Source organism: Caretta caretta, chromosome 1 (assembly GCF_965140235.1).
Source record: "Caretta caretta isolate rCarCar2 chromosome 1, rCarCar1.hap1, whole genome shotgun sequence".
Classification (NCBI taxonomy): domain Eukaryota; kingdom Metazoa; phylum Chordata; order Testudines; family Cheloniidae; genus Caretta; species Caretta caretta.
The window spans coordinates 24,341,729-24,360,874 of record NC_134206.1 but is presented as its reverse complement, the minus strand read 5'-3'; positions in this window follow the sequence as shown (position 1 = coordinate 24,360,874).

Here is a 19,146-nt window from a genome sequence, read left to right as displayed (position 1 = left end):
TTGGGGGCAGACTGCAGTGTATACGCCACTCATTGCAGGCAAGGGGGTTTTGGACCTGCTGCCTCCACCTACCCCTGGGCTGCCCCTCTGCAACCCTGCACCTATTTTGCCCATAGTCAGGCCCTGCAGCCTGAGGCTTTCCAGGCCAGAGCTCCCAGCTCCTCTGGCCCTTCCCCAGCCCTGCTCCAATCTAGGTGTCCTGCTCAGCACCTTACAGCCAGACCCTTCTCCCTCTACAGGCAGAGAGAGACTGACTAGGCTCCTGGCTCACAGCCTCTTATAGGGGCCAGCTGGGCCTGATTGAGCTGGCCACAGCTGCGGCTGCTCCCTTAATCAGCCTGGGGTTTTCCCCACAGCCCCAGCCCTCTCCCAGGGCCAGCCTCAGCCCTGTCAGGGCCGGAGCGGGTAACCACCCCACTACAGAGGGGGACAGAGAATAGGGGAAGTTCTGTGAAAGCCTGCTGATAAACCACCAGGGACAACAGAATTCAGCTCAGTAGTTTGTACCTAAGCGTATGGCCTCACGCAGTCATATATCTTCAGGCCACTCCAGAATGCTGTGAAATTGATCCTGGAAAGTAATTACTAAATTCTTTAGGTAAATGGCAAAGTCTACAAGAGTTTAGTAATAGGTTTTCACCAACTTCGGCCAGCAATGATGTTCAAGAGTTAGACACGATTAAGAGTTTAATTATTCCTATGTGGAGGGTCTGGGGACTTGTCCACTAATTGTCAGTCTTGAGGACATTTGGCCCTTAATACCATGGCCTGTTGGTGGAGCGCTTCCCTTTAACATCCAATGAACGTTCCATCACTTCTACTTGAAGCCTATAGCACTGAGTAAAGCCAGAGCTAGCAACGTACCTTAGGAAATTGATCTATGTCCACTTTTCTGCTGGGCCACAAAGGACAATGCATTCCCTCACTGTATGCTGGGCAGCAATTTCATGTTTCCTTGGAGGGATTGTTTCTCATGCATCAGGTTAAACTTGTCACGGTTTACATTGGTGCACATCTACACTGGAGGTTTATTTTAACCAGTGCAGCTACATCAGACCATGGCCTGAGAAAAGGCCTGAAAAGTTATTTTCCTCCTCCCAACTCTCCCTGCCTCTGCTCCTAAGCAGGGATCTTCTTTTCTCTGGAGGAGGTAGCAGCAGTTGGATCTCCCACAAAGCCCTGATATACGAGTTGCTCATGATTTCTCACATTGACTGTTGACAATCTTACAAATCCTGCTTCTGGCCTGATATGGAGAAGTGCTAGAACAGGAAGCGCAGATTCTGAAACAGCAGAGGGACAGGTTAGACTTCTGCACAGACAGCTGCAGCTGGTTCCATCCCAACCATCTCTGCATGTGGCATTTGTCAAAGGGGGTGGCCCACACAGACGTATGGCCCAGCATGTACTGATTTACTGAGCCCACATGTTGCCACCCACAGAGCAAAGAAGGTGAGCGAGGTAATAACTTTTATTGGACCAACTTCTGTTGGTGAAAGAGACAAGCTTGCGAGCTTAAACAGAGTTCTTCTTCAGGTCTGGGAAACATACTCTGAGCATCACAGCTAAATACAGTGTCGAACAGATTGTTTAGCATAAGCATACCCACAGAGCCATCAGTCATATGGATTACGCCCCACATCCTCCTAACAAACAGTTGGAGCTACAAAGGAAGGCCAAGAAATTCCATTATGCAGTGAAGGAAAATTCTTTCTTCCTCCCCCACAGGTTTGGTACTTTTGCACCCCAGTACCTGTGAGCAAGAGTACCCCAATTAAGCCTCTCATTCTGGATGACTGTGTTTCTTTCTATTCAAAATAAAAATGATCTGATATTGGAGAAAAGTATTACTACGACTTGGCTGTCAATGGGAACTACCCTTACACACATTGCATCAGTAATATGATGTATGCAACTCATTGCCCATGTCCTGTAAGTTTCCAAGCTTATCTTCTGAAGTTCCAAGTGGCCTCAAATCCCACTGGCTCTGAAAGGAGCTGAGAGTACTTTGCATCTTCCATGAATGGATCATAGGACCAAGACCCCTGATCAGTTTTCTTGTGATGGCTGTTATAAGACAGGCTATTAATATACAGTACAGCTCCTTGCGGGGCTTCACTGTGCAGACAATCCCTTGTGTGGTGAGACAATAGCAGGAGGGCACATGTAACCCTTCTGCCAGGCTAAGTTGATAGCAGCAAGGGCCGGGTTCAGTACACAGGGGTTCCCTCTCATCAAAGCAAATGCAAAACTGGCTTGAGCCCCCACCCAGTGACCTGGGAAAATCTTACACACCCCCTGGGCGCCTCAAAGAGGCAATACTTCCCCTCTCGCAAGCACAGAGTCTCGGTGTAGCAGACAATCTTTAATAACATGAGGTAAACGACATCAGCATTAAATTGGGGAAACACCACAACTAGTGTTCATTAACCAAACCATGAGCAAAGACCCACCCCAGTAAATTGGGCCACATCCTTTCCCTCGGGTTCTTGAGTCCCAGAACCCAAACGTCTCTTGAGTCCAGCAATCCACAAATCACCCAAAGTCCAAAAAGTCCAGCCCAGGAGTTCAAAAGTTCATCTGCAGAGTGTTACTCCCCCAGTCTGGCTAAAAATGTGCCTGTGTGTGGGGGGGAAAGAGGTAAGGGGCACCTTACGTGAAGCTGACTGCCCCACAGGGCTCCACTCCGCCGTCTCACGAACGGCTCTGCTCCGCTCTGCACAGCTTGGCTCAGCTCGCCGTCTCACGAACGGCTCCGCTCCGAATGGCTCCGCACTGCACAGCTCCGCTCACCATCTCACAAACAGCTCCACTCCAAACAGCTCTGCTCTGCACAGCTCGCCGTCTCATGAATGCTCCGCCAGCCTATCCACGAACAGCACCACTGCACTCTAGATCTTCCGGCTCCCCACTACTTGACACAGTGCTCAGTGATTTCAGCTCATAGTAGTGGGAGCCTTAATGCTGGTGCACCATAAGGCCAAAGTGAATTCAGCACAGTACCTGTAGCAAGACTCTTAACAGACCCAAAATTAGCTTTGACATTCCACCGTGGAGAGAGACAGAGGTGCAATTGGTGTTTCAGGCCCTCACAAAGCGGCCCACACCACCAGGTACTAATACCTGTCTCAAGCCTCTCTCAATTCACAGAGTTTTGGAACCCATGTCCCTTGCCTAGCGAGTGCTACATAATGATGGTGAGTCCCTCCATCATAACAAAAGGCCAAGTACAGTTCCAAGCACAGTTCCCATAATCAGGGTAATAACAATTTATTCTTCCTGCCCCAATAACAGAGACCCTGGGGATCCCACAACAGCCAAAGTGACCATTTGGGCAGCTATGGCCTCATTCTAGGCAGGGTGGGTGTGCCTATGCAAATGAGATCGGCCCCTGAAGTTCTTTTCCACAACTTGCTACTCCTCACCACCAGATATCAGGGTGGAGCTCATCCTGACTCTGCTTACACACAAATGAAGCAAAGAAGATTGTATCTGACAGAGCTGTATAAATATATTGTACAATTTCCTGTAGAAGTGAGCAACCAGTCTAATTCCTAAAGCAAATGACCCAAATCATTTTGCTGGATGTTCCTTAAACAGAGTCGATTGCTGCAGGTCTTTTCCTGTTGGGCAGAAGAATAACCCTAGGTTTTCAAAGCCATGTCTGAAGAATGGAGCATATAAACTGTACTCCCTTTTAATATTGTGATGGGGGAGAGGAGGAGTTTTGTTTGTTTTTAGTTTCTTCACTTTGGTGGCCAAATTCTCAACTTGTGAACATCAGTGTAGTTCCATCAAAGTCCAGGAAGTTGTGCCCGTACACGCTAGCTGAGGATCTGCTCCTTTACATTTACATTTGTTTGCAAGTGATGGTACTGCTGGACTGACAGCCCTAGAGGCTGATGTTTTCCACGTAACATGAATGGTGGCTGTACAATCTTTACCAGTGAGCCTCCAGTGTTTTCTAGAGGGGCCCCTCTCTAGGGGTGAGAGGATTCTTCAATCCACATGCCCAATCTGGCTGTGGTCTCTCTGATGAGATATGTGTGCTAATTATGGTGGTGGGTCATGATTTGGGCACTGATCCATCAGAAGCTTTGCCAGCTGATTTCAGACATATCTATCTGGAGGGCAGCTGCAGCTTACATCTGTGTCTAATAGTAACTCTGAAGCCTTGGCGGGGGCTAAAATGAAGACACTGTTTGTTAGATGTCTGGTCCAAATTTTTGCTTGTAGCTTCATATTAGTGAGGCTGAAACTAGCTTGATTGGTTCACTAGACTCACTTCAGCAATTACACTTGCATCCAGCTAATTGAATCTGCCTTCATCTGAATCTGTACTTTTCAGAATAACTGTGTACTGTGTGATAGTTAGTGCTTTACTAGCCCCAGGGACAAGACATTTCATTCTTCTCACAGTCATATTGCATTCTTGTTATTAGATTTATCCATGACAGATGTCCTTCCCTTTATTACTTTTCACTTGGACCACTTCCATGCTTTGCTAGGGGTGCATTAAAATGCACTAGCTCTAAATTACAGTGCAGCGCACCTTCAACTTTCTTTCCATTTACAAGTGGATCAGATCTGGGGTTTACACTGGCCCAAATCCTGATAAGTGGATCCAAGGAAGGAAGAGAAAAGGAAATCATTGTAATGTCTCTTTCCCTCTTTGGAGACATTCATACTACAGTGATGGGCAATGATACAGGAACCTCCGTTGATAGGTGTGATGCACAGTGCTCAGCATCTCTCAGAATTTGGCCCATTTTAACCACGTTTGACCATTCACGTCTAATTATCTTTCTAATAGGATGTAAGCTCTCAATCATTTGCTGTTTGTAGTAGGTCTCTTAGATAGGTTAGCTGCAGGTTATTAGATATTGTTCTGTGTTTTAAACACATTACATGTGTGTGAGGGAGCAGTGTGTGTGTGTGAGTGAGAGCGGAGGGAGGATTGGGGCCTTTGGGTAGCAAGACAAATACTAATTAAAGAAGACTGATAACAACATTAGCTTGACCTCTGTATCGTGCTACACTGTGCTGCATAGCACTGGGAATTTAGGATTGTTTATGTAGTGTAGGCAGAACTGGTAGCGGTACCTGTACTTAAGGTTGCCCGACAGTTCCCACTATATGACCCTGTTATCAGTTGCTTATAGTTTTGCCAAACTTTATCAATGTGGGTTATAATTTGGGTGTCTGCCTCAGACAAAATTATTTTAATAAGTTTCAGCTAAAACAATTCAGCCATTTCAGAGAACAAATGTTAAAATGCTGGTGACCTTTTCCTTGAGATGCGCAAGCACACCCAAGCATTGGAGCTGGAGCCTGACATTTGACAAGGGTGTGACCTTTATGTCAAGCATGTACCTTTTGCCAAACCACCCACATTTGACAGTGTTCTAAGCCTTTGAAAAATCTCATTTACAGTTTACCAAGTCTTGTGATTTCACTAGAATCAGTCTCCCTATTATATTTAAATAAAGCCTGGGGCCACACACTGAATGAGGAGGAACAAAAGGAAGACTGAATACTCATTCACTGAATGAGGCATGAGTCTTGCGGAAAAAAAATAGAATATGAGCATGCATTTAAAGACTGTGTCATAACACGTGACACAAGCTTTGGAGTGCTTGACTTCGCAATCTCAAATTTTTTCAGAGGACTTGTCTGTTTTTAGGACATAAATCAGTTTGGCTTGTTGTACTGTTTCTATAACAAATGAGTTTTGGATGTAACGGCTTGCTAGGTCTGTCTACCCTATCCAGCTCATGGGAATGCCATAGAATCATAGAATCAAATGACTAGAAGGGACCTCAAGAGGTCATATAGTCCAGTCCCCTCCACTCATGGAAGGACTAAGTATTATCTAGACCATCCCTGACCGGTGTTTGTCTAACCCGATCTTAAAAATCTCCAGTGATGGAGATTCCACAGCCTCCCTGGGCAATTTATTCCAGTGCTTAACCAGCCTGATAGTTAGGAATTTTTCTAATGTCTAACCCAAACCTCCCTTGCTGCAATGTAAGCCCATTGCTTCTTGTCCTATCCTCAGAGGTTAAGAAGAACAATTTTTTTCCCTCCTCCTTGTAACTTTAAAACTGTTATTATGTGCTCTCTTAGTCTTCTCTTTTCCAGACTAAACAAACCCAATTTTTTCAATCTTCCCTCATAGATCATGTTTTCTAGACCTTTAATCATTTTTGTTACTTTTCTCTGGACTCTCTCCAATTTGTCCACATCTTTCCTGAAATGTGGGGCCCAGAACTGGACACAATACTCCAGTTGAGGCCTAATCAGTGTGAAGTAAAGCGGAAGAATTACTTCTCGTGTCTTGCTTACAACACTCCTGCTAATTCATCCCAGAATGATGTTTGCTTTTTTTGCAACAGTGTTACACTGTTCACTTATATTTAACTTGAGGTCCACAATGACCCTCCAGATCCCTTTCCGCAGTACTCCTTCCTAGGCAGTCATTTCCCATTCATTATGCCCTACCAGCATGACTGTGAACCACTGATAACTACTGTCTGAGAATGGTTTTCCAACCTGTTATGCACCCATCTTATAGCAACTCCATCTAGGTTGCATTTCCCTAGTTGTTTATGAGAAGGTTATGGGAGACAGTATCAAAAGCTTTACTAAAGTCAAGATAGACCACACGTACTACTTCCCCCCTATCCACAAGGCTTCTTATCCTGTCAAAGAAAGCTATCATGTTAGTTTGACACAACTTGTTCTTGACAAATCCATGCTGACTGTTACTTATCACTGTATTATCTTCTAGATGTTTGCAAATTGATTGCTTATTTTATTTATTTGCTCTATTATCTTTCCGGGTACAGAAGTTACACTGACTGATCTGTAATTTCCCAGGTTGTCCTTATTTCACTTTGTATAGATGGGAACTATATTTGCCCTTTTCCAGTCTTCTGGAATCTCTTCCATCGTCCATGACTTTTCAAAGATAATCACAAATGGCTCAGATATCTCCTCAGTCAGCTCCTTGAGTATTCTAGGATGTATCTCATCAGGCCCTGGTGACTTGAAGACATCTAACTTGTCTAAGCAATTTTTAACTTGTTCTTTCCCTATTTTAGCCTCTGATCCTCCCTCATTTTCACTGGCAGTCACTATGTTAGACATTCAATCACTGCCAACCTTCTTGGTGAAAACCGAAACAAAGAAGTCATTAAGCACCTCTGCAATTTCCACATTTTCTGTAATTGTTTCCCCCCCCCCTCATTGAGTAATAGGCCTACCCTGTCCTTGGTCTTCCTCTTGCTTCTAATGTATGTGTAGAATGCTTTCTTGTTACCCTTTATGTCTCTAGATAGTTTGAGCTTGTTTTGTGCCTGGGCGTTTTTAATTTTGTCCCTACATACTTCTGCTATTTGTTTATATTCATCATTTGTAATTTGACCTAGTTTCCACTTTTTGTAGGACTCTTTTTTGATTTTTAGATCATTGAAGATCTCCTGGTTAAGCCAGGGTGGTCTCTTGCCATCTTTCCTATCTTTCCTATGCAATGGGATAGTTTGATCTTGCACCCTTAATACTGTCTCTTTGAAAAACTGCCAACTGTCTTCAATTGTTTTTTCCCTTAGACTTGGTTCCCATAGGATCTTACCTATCAACTCCCTGAGTTTGCTAAAGTCTGCCTTCTTTAAATCCATTGTCTTTATTTTGCTGTTTTCCCTCCTACCTTCCTTAAAATCATGAACTCTACCATGTTGCAGCCTGTTGGCCTACTAGCAACAGGTATGAGTGGTTCCATGCTAGTCTGCTTGCCCTCCATTTTCTTGTGAGCCTGGATTGCTTCAGTTGGAACTCAGAGTTGTCCTTTGCCTAGATAATGTTAGTTCATGGCACTGTATTCCATAATATTTGGTGTGCTGCCTTTGGGTTTCCCAATACAGGCCATCCCTATCCACCACCTGGAGGACTCGCCTCTACACTGTTGTATCCCAGCATGAGGGATGGTCACTCAGCTGCATTAAGTGAAACAAACATCAGACAGCTGTAGGCAGTAGAGATGGAAGTTCTTCAAAAAATGTCTGGTGTAAAGTGCGAAGATTTTAGGACAAATGACAAAGTTAGAAAAAGAGTAGGATGTGAAATCAGGGTATAGGACTGGCTACATACAAAAAGATTTCAATGGTGAGGACACTGCGGAAGACAAACAGATGATAGAATGGCAAAGAAAATAATGAAGACACTACCTAGGTCATCAGAGCTAGAAGAGGACCACTGACTAGATGGCAGGACATCGTACACAAAGACATGACAAGGCTGGGCTTAAAGAAGGAACAAGCTGTGGACGGGAATGAAGGATGATGCTGTACTGCTCCCAGTTTCTGTAAAGTAATGCAAAGTAATGCACACTGGAAAACATAATCCCAACTATACATATAAAATGATGGGGTCTAAATTAGCTGTTACCACTCAAGAAAGAGATCTTGGAGTCATTGTCGATAGCTCTCTGAAAACATTCACTCAGTGTGCAGCGGCAGTCAAAAATGTGAACAGAATGTTGGGAATCATTAAGAAAGGGATAGATAATAAGACAGAAAATTTCATATTGCCTCTATATAAATCCATGGTATGTACACATCTTGAATACTGCATGCAGATGTGGTTTTGAGATGTGAACATCTCAAAAAAGATATATTGGAATTGAAAAAGGTTCAGAAAAGGGCAACAAAAATTATTAGGGGTATGGAATAGTTGCCATATGAGGAGAGCTTAATAAGACTGGACTTTTCATCTTGGAAAAGAGACGACTAAGGGGGGATATGATAGAGGTCTATACAATTATGACTGGTGTGGAGAAAGTAAATAAGGAAGTGTTATTTATTCCTTTTCATTACAGAAGAACTAGGGGTCACCAAATGAAATTAATAGGCAGAAGATTTAAAACAATGAAAAGGAAGTATTTTTTCACACAATGCACAGTCAACCTGTGGAACTCCTTGTCAGAGGATATTGTGAAGGCCAAGACTATAACAGGGATCAAAAAAGAACTAGATAAGTTAATGGAGGATAGTTCCATCAATGGCTATTATCCAGGATGGACAGGGATGCTGTCCCTATCCTCTGTTTGCCAGTAGCTGGGAATGGGTGACAGGGGATGAAACAATGGGAGCTGCGGAGGTAGTGCCTACAGGCAGGGGCAGCACGCAGACCCCCCGGCCCCTCCTCCTAGGAGCTGCAGGGACATGCTGGCTACTTCTGGGGAGCCCCCTCCGAGGTAAGTGCCACCCCTCCACACCCTCTGCCCCAGCCCTGAGCCCCGTCCCACATCCAAACTACTACTGCTGCTGCAGTGCGGGGGGTGGGGGGCGGGGAACAGAACATGGTGGCCCGAGACTGCCCCAGTAGCAGCCAGTGCACTGGCCCAGAGGCTGCCTGAGTTGCTCGGGCAGCCCCGGAGCCAGCTGCACCAGCCACTGCAGAAATCACGGAGGTCACGGAAAGTCATGGAATCTGTGATCTCCGTGACAGACATGCAGCCTTAGTCATCACTCACTATAAATTGTGAAGATCTGTGGTCCTGCTTCTCCATTCTTACATAAGGAATACAAAAATATTGGTATATAAATGGCCATCACTAGGGATCTGAGTTAACCCCTCACTGAGAAGAACGGGGCACCTCAGAGCTTTGTGCAGACTCACTGAACATCTCTGCATCACTTACAATCAGTTCATATTCTTGAGGTTTTCTTTGCAACCATGAGAGCTAGAAAGAAAGCTGAGATGCTGGAGGAAAAAAGACAGTAGCTTTGGAGAAGTTCTGGTAGGGCATATTGGTGCATATGAGCAGTTTCCAGTCCTTTCATAACACCCATTTACTGGCATGTAAGTTGTTGACTCACTATTGATTGATTAATTGATTGGCTTTTCTATGGCAATCATCACCATATTATCTGACCAGTGACTAAACTGTAGCTTCTTAATTCTACCCATTTCATTTCAGAAAAGCCAACTGCATGAAATTCTTTCAAGAGCAATTGAGTGTTGTGATAATTTAGAAAAAAGGACCATGCCCTTCAGACATGGAACAACCTATGAATTTCATAAATAATTCAGCATTCGGAAAAGAGGAGATATTTAATGCTGATATAATCTTGTATTCAGAAAAAAAAAGCATGATTTTAACTTAAGGGTAGTGTCTTGCTGATGTACTGCTCTAACTCATGTAGAAAGTACAGTGGATCATGGTCCTTAATACAAGTGTTTGCTTTATGGCATGATACGAGTAGCTAAGTGAGGTCCTCTCATCAAAATGAGTTTTTGTGTCAGGGAGCTATTAATTCTCGTTTTTGAAATAGGATTATTAATGCACTAATGGATTTTAAAATTTGGAATCTATTTCCACCTGATTTTTGGCTCTGTGTGGGCAGATCCCCTGCACATAGTCCCACTGATGTCAATTAGTTCCATGCAGGGGCAGGACTTTTACCCACAAGCTGTTCACTGCAGGATCAGGACCCAAGCTACTGTGTTAAGTCACTTTAAGTCCTTCTTTATACTGTGACTTACCTGTGCTAGAAAAATGTTCCCAAGCATTGTGGGTAGGGGTGTTTCTGAAAAACTGTATATAGCCTGTTTTAGTAACAGAGTTAGAACATAATTCAGGGGAGGAAACCCATGCAAGCCACACCTCTGATAACATAATTTCAACCATCATATGGACTGGAATTTCAATGTCTTCGAACCAATGCATGTTGAAATTATAACCTAAGTCAGAATAATAACCTTTGACACTTGACCACAGGAACAAATTAATAGCTTCTCTGGATTGCGCAAGAGATTGTTTGCATATTAATGCAAATGTCTTTTCTGATAAAATGTTTGTCTGCAAGTTAATTATAACTTAGACATATAATAATTTAATCAATGGAGCTCTATAGCTGTGTTTGGTAAGTCAACAGGCATTCCATTACAGGTGTGTTTGATGAGTCAACAGTCAATTCACCCCAAAGAATGTCTTCATCAGAAGAACTTTAGAAATAGATAGAGATCCAAACTGATGAAATCTTTCTTGTCTTAAGGAGAAAATTCGAAGGAAATGTACAGCTTTCCCTAAAACAGCATATTTCTTGGTAAAAAGATGTTTCTGTTATGTGTTAGCACCCCCATAAGAGAGTCAGTGAATGTGGCATGACAAATGAAGGAGATGATTTGTTAATGAAAGGTGAACTGTCTCTCTCTTATTTAGCAAGCTACAGATATCAAGACACAGCATAAGAAATAATCTATGATCTCAGAGTTTGGCAGAAGCCTAGGCTTAAAATTTCTTTTCTATAATTCATATTCCTTTTAAAGAGAAAAATCTAGAGTACAAAATAGACCTGTGTCATTTGAGTTTTATGTAAATCTTTTTTATTTTACTTCCTTCTCTGTTCTATATAATGCAAATTTGGTTGTATACTGTCTGACTGAGTTAGCACAGTCCATTCCATCTAAGACATGTGAAGCAATCAATCAGAAACTGCACTGATGGATGTTGTATAAAAACCTAGATAGTTAAGTGCTTATGAATTAAGAACATGCATTTCTCATAGTCCCAATCAGCCTCTTTGACTAAAGCTATGGAAACCCAACTACCTTTGCATAAAGCCATTGCAACACCCAGGAAAATATTATTTACTTGTATTGCAGTAGTAACCAAAGACCTCACTGAGGTTTGAGGCCCTACTGTGTTAAATGCTGTACAAAGCTGTGACGAAATCCTGGGCCCCAATTACTACTGACTTCAATGAGATCAGAACTTCACCCATGGTCCCTGGCCCAAAGACTACGATCCCTGGCACTGATGTTGGAGCTGTAGTGACAGAGATCCTAAAAAACACTTCTGTAGACAGGGTTACACGTCTGCCCTCAAGCTACTACCGCTAATTTGTTGCAGTTTTCTATTATTGTTATTTATAGAATGCCTGGCATGTACGGAGCACCTACCAGGCCACTAAAAGTGATAAATTCCCGCCACAAGGATTTTATACCTAAAACAGACGTAGCATAGCAAGAGATGACAATAAATATGCGTGGAGAATGGGGGATGCAAGTACTTGGATTACAAAGGTAAAATAATATGAGAAACTATTATTGTCACATATGCACGTTGTCATTTTAAAAATTATTTGCATTGGCATTAAAATAATTAGTCTATATGTATTTGTTAGAGGATACACAGATTATTAAAGGATGAACATTAAAGTACCAAATAATTTGACATTTTGTTTACAGTATGCTTATTCCCTGGCTCTCATAGAAATAGACTGATGGACTAGTTAAGATGTATAGAATAAGGTCACCCACCACCAATAGAGAGAAAAGATTGCCTTGTGGCTAGCTGGGAGGTAGGAGATCTGGACTATGGCCTCCAGTCAAGTACCTGGCCTCCAAGGGAATGTGTACACAACAAAGAAAAACTCAAGGCTGGCCTGTACCAACTGACTCAGGCTTGTGGGGTTTGGCCTACAGGGCTGTTTCATTGCCATGTAGACATCCAGGCTTCGGCTGCAGCATGAGCTCTGGGACCCTCCACCCCACAGGGCCCTAGAGTCTGGGTGCCAGCCCGAAAGTCTACACAGCAATGAAACAGCCTGCAGCCTGAGCCCCGTGACCCCGAGACAGCTGGCATGGGACAGCTGGGGGTTTTTCTTTGTTGGGCAGACATACCCCAAGGCACTTAAGCAAATGTTTAACTTTAAATATGCAAATTGTCCCACTGAAGTCTATGGGGGTACTTGCATGCTTAAAATTGGGCACATACTTATGTAGATTTCTGAACAGGGGCCTATATCTCTACCCCCATCATCAACTTTCTGGGTGACCCTGGGTAAGTTTATATTTAACTCATTGCCACATGATGGTAATCTCTTCATCAATATCAGTATCTTCATCAATGATTTAGATAATGGCATAGAGAGTACACTTATAACATTTGCAGACAATACCAAGCTGGGAGGGGTTGCAAGTGCTTTGGAGAATATGATTAAAATTCAAAATGATCTGGTCTGAAGTAAATAGGATTAAATTCAATAACGACAAATACAAAGTACTCCATTTAGGAAGGAACAATCAGGTGCACACATACAAAATGGGAACTGACTGCCTAGGAAGGAGTACTGCAGAAAAGGTCATAGTTGATGAAAAGCTGAATATGAGTCAACAGTGTAACACTGTTGCAAAAAAGCAAACATCATTCTGGGATGTATTAGCAGGAGTTGTAAGCAAGACACAAGAAGTAATTCTTCTGCTCTACTCCATGCTGATTAGGCCTCAGCTGGAGTATTGTGTCCAGTTCTGGGTGCCATTTCAGGAAAGATGTGGACAAATTGGAGAAAATCCAGAGAAGAGCAACAAAAATGATTAAACGTCTAGAACAGCAGTTCTCAAACTGTGGGTTGGGACCCTAAAGTGGGTTGCAACCCCATTTTAAGGGGTTTCCGGGGCTGGCATTAGATTTGGTGGGGCCCAAGGATGGAGCCGCAGTGCCCAGGGCTGAAGCTGAAGTCCTACCCCAACTGCCTGGGGCTGAAGTCAAAACCTGAAGGCTTCAGCCCTGGGCAAGGGGGAGGGGGGCTAAGGTTACAGGCCCCCTGCCCAGGGCTGAAGTCCTTTGGCTTTGGTCCCCCCAACTTGGGACAGTGGGGCTTGGACAGGCTCAGGCTTCTATATGACCCTCCTGGGGTCATATAGTAATTTTCATTGTCAGAAAGGGGTCGCGGTGCAATGAAGTTTGAGAACCCCTGGTCTAGAAAACAGGACCTATGAGGGAGGATTGAAAAAATTGGGTTTCTTTTGTTTGGAGAAGAGAAGACTGAGAGGGGACATGATAACAGTTTTCAAGTACAGTAACTTCTCCCTTAACATTGTAGTTATGTTCCTGAAAAATGTGACTTTAAGTGAAACGAAGTTTAAGCAAATCCAATTTCCCCATAAGAATTCATGTAAATGGGGGGCGGGGGGGTTTCCCCAGGGAAATTTTTTTCACTAGACAGACTATATTATATATATATATATAAATATACACACAGTATAAGTTTTAAACAAACAATTTCATACTGTACACAGCGATGATGATTGCGAAGCTTGGTTGAGATGGTGAAGTCAGAGGGTGGAAGAAGGTGGGATATTTCCTAGGGAATGCCTTACTGCTAAATGATGAACTAGCAGTCGGATGAGCCCACACGGGTTAACACATTGTTGTTAATGTAGCCTCACACTCTACAAGGCAGCACAAATGGAGGGAGGGGAGACAGCATGGCAGACAGAGACAGAGACACACACCCTATGTGAGAGAGAGACATGCGCATTGCCCCTTTAAGTATGCCGATCCCACTCTATGTACATTGCCTTTTTAAGTAGATCAGCAAGTTGAGACAGCAGCTGCTGCCAGCAAGCTCCCTCCCTCCTGAACCCAGTCGTGTCCCCTCCCTGCTCTATGGAGATGGGGTAAGCGGGGGGCAGGATCAGGGGGGAGGGGGACACCCTGACATTAGCCTCCCTTTTCCCTCTCTCCCCTGCATAGCAAGTGGGAGAATCTGGAGAGCGGCTCCAAGGCAGAAGGCAGGAGCAGCACATGGCAGTGGTGGGAGGGACAGCTGAACTGCCAGCAATTGATAGCCTGCTGGCCAGCTGCCACACAGGGAACTTAGGGGAGCGGGGAGCTGATAGGGGGCTGCTGGTCCACCCTAGTTCCAAGCCCCCACTAGCTCGCTCCAACAGATGCTCTTCTTGCAAGCAGCGGACAAAGCAGGCGGCTGCCAAACAACTTTATAAGGGAGCACTGCACAACTTTAAACAAGCATGTTCCCTAAGTGATCAGCAACCTAACAATGAAACAACGTTAACCAGGACGACTTTAAGTGAGGAGTTACTGTACTTAAAAGGTACAAGGAGGAAGGAGAAAAAAAAATCTCTTTAACCTCTGAGGATATGACAAGAAGCAATGGGCTTAAATTGCAGCAAGAGCAATTTAGGTTGGACATTAGGAAAATCTTCCTAACTCTCAGGGTGGTTAAGCACTGGCATAAATTGCCGAGGGAGGTTGTGGAATCTCCATCATTGGGGATTTTTAAGAGCAGGTTAGACAAACACCTGTCAGAGGTCCCTTGGCCCATGCCGCTTCCCGGAGCCCCCATTGGCCTGGAGCGGTGAATCGCGGCCAGTGAGAACCTGCAGATACAGCAGGTAAACAAACCAGTTCGGTGCGCCAGGGCTTTCCCTGAACAAGCGGTGGACTGGCTTTGAGAACCACTAATCTAGATAATCTAGATAATATTTTGGTTGTGCCAAAAGTAAAGGGGACTGGATTAGAAGATCTCTTAAAGTCCCTTCCAGTCCTAAAATTCTATCATTTTTGAGTCTATTATTTTAAGAGGTCTCTGATGGCAAGAGTTTAGCAAGATTCAAAGAGAGATTGGACATTTTTATGACTAACAGGAATATCCAGCATTACAATAGCTAATTAACAAGAATTTTGAAAGGGATATAAAATCTCATGCTTCAGGGTTTAAGCCAAACTCTGACTATTAGGAATTGGGATGAGACATTAATAAATGGCAAATTATCCTACACCTACCTACTGTGGAGTTTCTTGCACCTTTGGCCATTAGTATTGGCCACCTTCAGAGATAAGATACTGAACTAGATGGATGTTGGGTCTACTCCAATATGTCAATTCCTATATTTCCTATGTTCCTAACCACTCTTTGAGTCAGTTTTCTCATCTGTGAAATAGGGTCACTAATACATCCTTTCTCACAGGTGTGTAGTGAGCACTTGGAGATCCTTGGTGGGTAAATGATGTATAAATGCAATTTATTTGTGTTTATTTGTGACAGGAATGAGTCTCATGTTGTATACCCAAAGGTAACAATGTAAATTCAATGTGTGGTTTGACAACACAGGATCCGGCCAGAGTTAACAACTGTTTGGATGGAGTTTGTTGACTTTTCCCCTAAATTGTTGTCATTTCAGTCTGGCTGGCTACAGTCAACATAGCAGCTATTTAGACTCTGGGTGTGTCCAAAACATGGTGGAGAAGTGTGAGCCCAGCACATGAAGGCATACCCAAGCAAGCTCTGATTGAGATAGCTCACAAAAAATAGCAATGAAGCCAAGGCAGCACAGGGACATCCCCAGGCGGGCTTGTAAAGCTAATGCCATGTTCCCGGCTGCTATGTCTTCACTGCTGTTTTTAGCGAGCTAGCCCAATTAAAGAGAGTTATGCCACACCCCTGCCCCACGTGCTCAATCACACCTCCAATATACAGTGTAGGCATACCCTGTCAGTAAGGCGAAGCAGATTACCCAGTCCCTTCCCATTTTGTCATGGACATATTAAGTAAAAGTCACAGACAGGTCATGGGCAATAAAGAAAAATTCACAGAAGCCCATGACGTGTTCCTGACTTTTATTAAAAATATCCACAATAAAATGGGAAGGGACTGGGCAGCTGCGGGGTGTCTGGGAGCTCTATGCCCCCCATCACTAGTGGGGGCTCAGAGATCCAGGGTCCTCCCTGCCACCAGTGGTGGAAGGAAGCTGCAGAGTCCCCCATCCCCTTCCCAGAGGCAGAGAGCTGCAGGAATCCCCCTGCCACCACCGCAGTGGGGAGCTGAAGGGGTCCCCCTGCTGCCATGGAGTGAGCTGGGAGCTGCGGGGTCCCCTTCTCCCTGCATGGTGTCAGGAGAGCTGCGGGGGTCACCCTGTCCTGCTGAGGCAGCAGGAAGCTGCAGGGATCCCCCTGCCACTGCTGCAGTGGAGAGCTGCCGAAGTCCCCCTGCCCCACAGCGGTGGCAGGGAGCTGCCGGGGTCCCCCTGCCCCACGGCAGCAGCAGGGTACTGAGGGGGTCCCCCTGCCCTGTGGTGGCAGTGGGGTGCTGTGGGAGTCCCCCTATCCCATGGTGGCTGGGAAGCTGCGGGGGTCCCCCTGTCGGCATGGCTGGAGGGAGCTGTGGGGATCCCCCCTTGCCTGCAGCAGCAGCTGGGACTGTGGAGTAGCCCTGCTGCCCATGGTGGCTGAGAGCTTGGGGGCCCACTGTCTCAGATGGCAGGGGTACATCACAGCTCCCTGCCACTGCGGAAGGCAGTGAGACCCTTCAGCTCCCAGTGGCCAGGGCTGAAGTCACAGAGGTCCTTGGAAGTCACAGATTCTGTGCCTTCTGCAACCTCCATGACAAAACCGTAGCCTATCAGTGTCATCATTCCACATAGAAGGGCTCCAAACAAGAGCTGATTGAAATTTTTTGAAAGAAAGGGTTTATTTTGTCTTTAAAATAAAAGAATTTCAAGAAAAAACTATTGACTTTTTTTAAATTTTCCATTTTCACAAAACTTTTTGCAAAACTTTTTAATTACATTTGTACAGAAGTTTTTATAAAAAAACATATTAAAATGGTTATTGGAATGTTTTGTTTACTGAAAACCTGTATCTTAATAAATGAAAGAAATCACTAATCATTTAAATAAACATTTGGATAAAAACTTCTATGAAAAAATGTAAAAAAACTGAAATGGATGGATTAGTTTCAAACTTGGCAAAATGGAAATAACTTCAATTTTTTTTCCATTTAAATATTTATAAATATTCTCTATCAATCTGCTTCCTATTTAAGTTTTCTTACATCCATTACCATATTTAAAAATCATCAGTGATGGAAAATCCAAGACCATTGACAAGTTGTTCCAATCATTAATTACTCTCATCATTAAAAATGTACATCTTATTTCCAGTCTGAGTTTGTCTAGCTTCAACTTTCAGCCATTGGATTGTGTTCTACCTTTCTCTGCTAGACTGAAGACCCCATTATTAAATAGTTTCTCTCCATATAGGTAATTATAGACTGCAATATTAATTTTATATCATTCTAGTTTTTGAATCAAAATGTTGTGCGGTACCAAGTCAAATGCCTTACAGAAGTCTAAGTATATTACATCAACACTATTACCTTTATCAATGAATCTTGTAATTTCATCAAAAAATATATCAAGTTACTTCAACAAGATGTATTTTCCATAAGACCATGTTGATTTGCATTAATTACATTACCCTCCTTTAATTCTTTGTTAATTGAGTCACATATCAGCTGCTCCATTATCTTGCCTGGGATCCATGTCAGGCTGACAGGCTTATAATTACCCGGGTCATCCCATTTACCCTTTTTAAATATTGGTACAACATTAGCTTTCTTGTAGTCTTCTGGAACTTTCCAAGTGCTCACAGACTTATTGAAAATCAGTATTAACAATGAATTCCTCAGCAGTTCTTATAAAACTCTTAGATGTAAGTTATCAGGACCTGCTTATTTAAAAATGTCTGACGTTAGTAGTTTCTGTTTAACATCCTCCAGAGATACTAGTGGAATGGAAAGAGTGTTATCATCACCATATAATAAGACTATATCATCTGTTTTTCTCCTAATACAGAACAAATATATTTACAGAACACTTCTGAATTTTCTGCATTATTATTGATAATTCTACCCTTTTCATCTACGAATGGACTAGGATTCTTTTTGTTCTTAATATATTTAAAACACTCTTTCCTATTGTCCTTAACACTGCTGGCCATAGAGTTCTTCTTGTGTCCCTTGGCTTCCCTTATCAATTTTCTACAATTCCTAACTTCTGATTTACATTCATTACCATGATAGCTCTCAAAATGAAAGCCTAGGTCCCCTAGCCTAGGCAAATGGGACCACTCACACTGTATAAAGTTAAGCATACATATATGTTTTTGCAGGGTTGGGGCTTTTGATTTTGGCAAACAGAGCAATGACCACCCACGTCCATATTCTGCAATACTGTTCTCTTTCTCATGAGTGCAGTTTATCAGCATTCCAGGAAAATTCTGCTGGAACTGGTGTGCATCATGTTTCATTTTAGATTCCAGTTCTATGAGCAGGAAGATAAACACTAAATCAGTTGTGTGCTGCATTCAGCAGCTATGAGCTTGTCCACCCTTAAACGGTATACAATTTTAACTATTCCAATATAGTTAAAATGGTACAAATCTTCTAATGTGGATGCAGTGATATTGATATAAAGATGCTTTATATTGGTGTAACTATTCCTATATGGGAAAGGGAATAAGTCACCTTTGTACTGGAATAACTTCATCCACACAAA